Source organism: Hemiscyllium ocellatum, chromosome 3 (assembly GCF_020745735.1).
Source record: "Hemiscyllium ocellatum isolate sHemOce1 chromosome 3, sHemOce1.pat.X.cur, whole genome shotgun sequence".
Classification (NCBI taxonomy): Eukaryota; Metazoa; Chordata; class Chondrichthyes; order Orectolobiformes; family Hemiscylliidae; genus Hemiscyllium; species Hemiscyllium ocellatum.
Window position 1 is genome coordinate 29563294 of NC_083403.1, and position 6210 is coordinate 29569503.

Here is a 6210-nt window from a genome sequence, read left to right on the forward strand (position 1 = left end):
TAGGGCTTCCCCTATCTGCTCAGACTCCACGCACAAATTTGCTACACTATCCCTGACCGGCCCTACCTTCTCCCTGCTCATTTTCTTATTCCTCACTTATGAGTAAAATGCCTTTGGGTTTTCCCTAATCTGAGAGTGGGGTAGTTGTAGATGAGGCTGTGACAGGATGTAGTGAATCTCTGCAGGAGTCCCTCAGGACCCTAGACCCAACCACCTTCAGCTGCTTCATCAATGACCTTCTCCTCCATCATGAGGTCAGACGTGGGAATGTTCACTGATGACTGCACTATGTTCAACACCCTTCACGACTCCTCAGATATTGAAGCAGCTCATGTCCATGTGCAACAAGATCTGGACAATATCTAGCTTGGGCTGACGTGATAAATAATGAGTATAAGTGATAACTGAAAGAACTGCAGATGTTGTAAATCAGAAACAAAAACAGAAGTTGCTGGAAAAGCTCAGCACATCTGGCAGCATCTGTGGAGAGAAATTAGAGTTAATGTTTCGGGTCCAGTGACCCTTGCTCAGAACTGGCAAGTAATACTTGCACCACACAAATGCCATGCAATAACCATCACCAATAAGAGACTAACCACCATCACTGAATCGCCCACTAGCAATGCCATTGATCCTAAACTCAACTGGACTCATGATATAAACACAATGGCAACAAGAGCAGGTCAGAGGCTAGAAATACTGCAGTGAGTAACTGACTTCCTAACTCCCCAAAGCCTGTCCATCATCCACAAGGCACATGTCAGGAACGTTGAATAATCCCACTTGCCTGGTTGAGTGCAGCTCTAACAACACTCAGGAAGCTTGACACCATTCAGGACAAAGCAACCACTTGATTAGCACTACATCCACAAGCATCCAATCCTGCCCCTACTGATGCCCAGTAATAGCAGTGTATACTATCCAAAGGATGCACTGGAGAAATTCATCCAAAATCCTTAGACAGCACGTTCAAAACCAATGACTACTTCCATCTGGAAGGACAAGGGCAGCAGATATATGGGGACACAATTATCTTTAAGATCCCCTCCAAGCCACTCACCATCCTGACTTGGAAATATATTGCCATTCCTTCGCTGTCACTGGGTCAAAATCCTGGGACTCACTCCTTAAGGGTATTGGAGGAGGGATCAGCAACAGATCAAAAAGGCAGCTCACCACCACCTTCTCAAGGGCAACTAGGGATGGGCAATAAATACTGGACAGCCAGTAACACCCACATTCCACAAACACTTTTCAAAAATTCTCTCTGAATACTGGCTGTTACAAAACAGAACATGGGACTGACTGTGTGATGCTGTCTGCCTTCACACAGGGCTGAGGGGGGTCTCCCAGTCTGGGGGTGTGGGATGGGGGGTGGGGGGTGCAGGGAGCGGCCTCTGTGACAGGGGAGTGACTGTCTCCCTCCCTCTCTAACCCAGCCTCCCACTGCACCCCACCATAAATCAGCTCAGCACAACACACTGTGGATTTCATGTGCTTAGTTAGAATAATGACCTTTTCTCAATCGTTTTGCTAAATGTCACACTGAACATTTCCCTGGTATTTATACTGGTTCTAATTGAAATACCACCCACACCACTGCCCTCGCTCTTTAAACTCAGATAGTGAGGGCTGGGGGAGAGAGAGTGATCCTAGGGCTGGGGGAAGGAATGATCTGGAGGCTGGGGGAGACAGAGTGATCCTGGCGCTGGGGGAGAAAGAGTGATCTGGGGGCAGGGGGAGAAAGAGTGATCCTGAGGCTGGGGGAGAGAGAGTGATCCTGGTGCTGGGGGAGAAAGAGTGATCCTGGGGCTGGGGGAGGGAGAGTGATCCTGAGGCTGGGGGAGGGAGAGTGATCCTGGGGCAGGGGGAAGGACAGTGATCCTGGGGCAAGGGGGAGGGAGAACGATCCTGGGGCTGGGGGAGGGAGAGTGATCCTGGGGCGGGGGAAGGAGAGTGATCCTGGGGCAAGGGGGAGGGAGAATGATCCTGGGGCAAGGGGGAGAGTGATCCTGGGGGAGGGAGAGTGATCCTGGGGCAGGGGGAAGGAGAGTGATCCTGGGGCAAGGGGGAGGGAGTGATCCTGGGGCAAGGGGGAGAGTGATCCTGGGGGAGGGAGAGTGATCCTGGGGCAGGGGGAAGGAGAGTGATCCTGGGGCAAGGGGGAGGGAGAATGATCCTGGGGCAAGGGAGAGGGAGTGATCCTGGGGCAAGGGGGGAGAGTGATCCTGGGGGAGGGAGAGTGATCCTGGGGCAGAGTGAGGGAGAGTGATCCTGGGGGGGGGGGGGGAGTGATCCTGGGGGAGGGAGAGTGATCCTGGGGCAGGGGGAGGGAGAGTGACCCTGGGGCAGGGGGAGGGAGAGTGACCCTGGGGGAGGGAGAGTGATCCTGGGGCAGGGTGAGGGAGAGTGACCCTGGGGGAGGGAGAGTGATCCTGGGGCTGGGATGAGAGATATCCTGGGGCTGAGTTGGGCGCAGGGGTCGCGGCTAGAAAGAGGAAGGCAGTGAGGTGAGGATCCCGGGGCTGGAAGGAGCCGCCTCCCTCCCCTGGCAGCCTTGGGGAGGGGGTTGTGGTTAGGCCTCGCTGCTCAGGGCTGGGGGGATTGGTGGTGTATACCGTGAAGCTGATGCCTCCTCGTCACTCTCTATCAGATGTTCAGGGCGGTTTTCCAGTCTGCAGCATCTGTCTGTGAAAGAGCAGGAGAGAGCTCTAACTGGCCCTTTCTGAAGTTCCTCCCCCTATCTGCTGGAGACGCTCTAACTGTCACATATCCCTACATGTGGCCACCAAAACAATTCATTTCCAGTAAGAAGGCCCTACTTATGCCCGGAAAAGTTATCTTCAAACAGAAATAGCTGGAAAAAAACGTAACAGGTCCTTAGAAGAGTCACTGGACCCGAAACGTTAACTCTGCTTCTCTCCACATGTACTGCTGAGACCTGCTGAGTTTCTGCAGTAATTTCTGTCCTTGTTTCAGATTTACACCTTCCGCAATTCTTAGTTTTAAGGATTTTTTTCTAATGCGTTCAGGGAATGTGATGGGTTATATTAAGAGGAAAGGTGGACGGTATCCATTGAGATTATAAAACCCTGGGGTGGGGTGGGGATGGAGAGGGTGGGGACGGAGAGGGTGGTATCGGTAGGGGCATTTCCCCCTGGCAGAGACTGGAATTTAAAGAGAAGGCATCTCCCGTTTAAGGTGGAGGCGAGGAGCCTTGTATTTCTCTGAGAGGCTCCTGAGACGATGAAACTCTCTTTCCCAGAGAATGCTAAAGGCAGAGTTATCGAATATTTCCGAAGCACAGCTAGATCGATTCTTGACCAACACGTTGTCGAGAGGGGATCGGGGATAGACTGAAATGTCGAATGGCCTACTCCTACTCCATATTCATAATCTATGTGTCAGTGTCATTTATTGTCCAACGGGAATCACGATGTGGAAGTTACCTCATGTGGCTGGTACACCCCCAGTGCTGTTAGGAAGGGCGTTGACCCACACACACTGAGGAATTAGACGTACGGCCCAGAAACAGCCTAGCAGCTGGTTTAAGGCACTCCCCTCCAACTCTCACACTGTCTGGATTTGGAGCCGTGTCTAGTCTCTGCCAGAGGGGAAACGCCCCCACAGCTACCATCCTGATTGGACAGTTCTTCACAGTCACCATCAAAATCCAACACTCCCGTCCTCACAGCCCTCTCTATGTAACTAACATCACGTGGGCTGCAGTGATCAAGCCATGCAGCTCATCATCACCTTCTCCAGGGCAACCAACATGTTGGCTCAGTTACTGACACTAAGGGCTTTAGGAGAAGGTTGAGACGGCTCATCTACCGGATAAATCTGGCAGGAATTAGGTGCAAATTATAGAACGCCTACGGTGTGGAAACATTCGACCCAACAAGTCCATACTAACCTCTTCAAAGGGTATCCCACCCGGACCCATCACCCTAGCCTTTCCCTGTAACCCTGCATTCCCCACGATCAATGCACCCAACTGGCAATTCAGCACGGCCAATCCCACCTAACCTGAGCATCTTTGGACCATGGGAGGAAACCCACGCAGACATGGGGAGAATGTGCAAATTCCATTCAGGTCGTTGCCTAAGAATGAAATCGATCTTGAGTCCCGCAGTGTTGTGGGCCAGCTACTGAAGTACCCTGCAATCCTTCAACCTGCGTCTCTGCACTAAAGTGCGGTTTCCTACAAAGTTGAGGATAACGATATTTGTGGAGTGTTCGGCTTTATTGAATTGTTTAATCGCCCATTACTATTCACGACTAAATGCAGTAGGAGTGCAGCGCTTCCATTTGATTTTGTGATTATGAGATCTGTCTATTGCCTTCTGTTGCCATTGGTTACTGTACATTAGCCTGTGCTTGAAGCTTCACCACTTTGGCACCTTGTTTTTAAGATGCGTGCAGTGGCACTCATTGCATGCTCGCCTGTGTATAAGTATAAATTGTATTTTTCACAATACAAGAAGGACCGTTCCCAAACAACCAGGAATTAAAATCCTATATCAGATTCAGGTGAATATTTGCTCAGATTAGTCAAGGGTTTAATGGGAGTAAATCCTGGAGCGAAGGAAGAAATTATATGATTTATCAAATTGTTTCTCAAGTCAATTATGAAGGATATGTTGAGGTAGTGCAATGCTTAAACAGATTGATTTGTGAACAGAAGTTGGATAGTTGCATGAAACAAGCTCTTATGTCAGTTTGCATTAAGATTTCCTTCATGGCTATTTGAAAGAGAATTTAAAATACTTTTTTGTTATGGTGCTTTTAATTGCAAAACACATTTTCCTTCAAGTGATTCGCTGTTTCTCACAATATATTTCCTGTTTCTTCATTGTTGTACGATTTTGTTTTCTGTAGCTGAAATGGGAAAGTGCAGACTATGAGATGAAATTTCAACCATTGGAAAGACATTATTGGGGGGGGGGGGAGGTGAAGGCCTATTTAAGGCTTTTTAACTAAAGAACATTCACGGCTGGAAATCTGGAGAAAACCCCTCTGACAATGTTCGATATGTAATTAATTTTGTCCATATTAACTGTAATTTTAAAATAGTGATTTACAGTATTAGAATAAACGAAGTTGTTTCGCACCTTACGTAAAGTCAACTTTTACAATTTTTGTGAATAAACTTTGTTTTTGGAAAAAAAAGGTGGAATTCTTTGTGAACGGCTAGTCAAGATGTCAGTGATTTTAAAAAAAATCCTGTGGTATTCCAAAATGTGACAGTGTTATTAAAACTAATACAAAGGGCATTCCAAGAGTTCGCCTATATCATTTACTGAGGTATACGGCAGATCTCGGTGGTATTTACAGGTTATAATGGGAAACTGCACTGTTTCAAACTGCAGGCCTTTGGGTGAGGAATAGATCTTACTGGAAAGACTTGAAACAGAAATTTCACTTAGTATATTGCATTCATGGGATATTTTATGTCTTTAAAGATTTAGGAAGAAGTTGGCAACAAAATGTTTTTAAACGTTTGGGGTTTCTAATCCAACTATTGTTGCTATTGGATAACCAGCGATTCTTGATTGGAAGGTCTCTTCCGCCTTTCTGATTGGTGGATCTTTGTTCCCTCATTGCTTGTTCAATGGTTATTTTTCTATTTGCTCAGTTGCGATTAATTGATGGTTTGCTCGCTCACATCTGACTTATTCAGATTGAGAAATGTTAGCTCCCAGGGGCCACCTGATGGAATACAACCCATCCTATCCGTGTGTGCTAAGGACGCAATCAGTTTGCATTGTCATTGACGTGCTCTGCATTGACTTAAATATTCCAAGGGAATTTCTGCTCTCTGTGCATTTGCAATCGTGAAAGATTCTGAAACATGATAAAAGATCGAGCATTCTAAAGGTTCATATACAAAAGACCTTTATTCTCACAGTAAACAAAATATGCACTCGGATTCACCACATAAATACAGTCAATACACAAAAATAGAATATGTTGCAGGCCACGATCAATATTTACAGTACAGTTCACCCATGAGGGTGGAGCAATCAGTCAGTTCTACATAAAGTGCCAGTTCATTTCAATACTTCTCACGTTGTTCTCTAGAGTGTAACTTTGGAAATCGGAGCTCTTTAAAACAAGTCCCAGGGGAAATGTTTTCCTAACTATTATTATTGGGAGTCAGTGAAAGTGACAGTGTTCCAGCGGGACCCACCCTTCACAGGCACCATG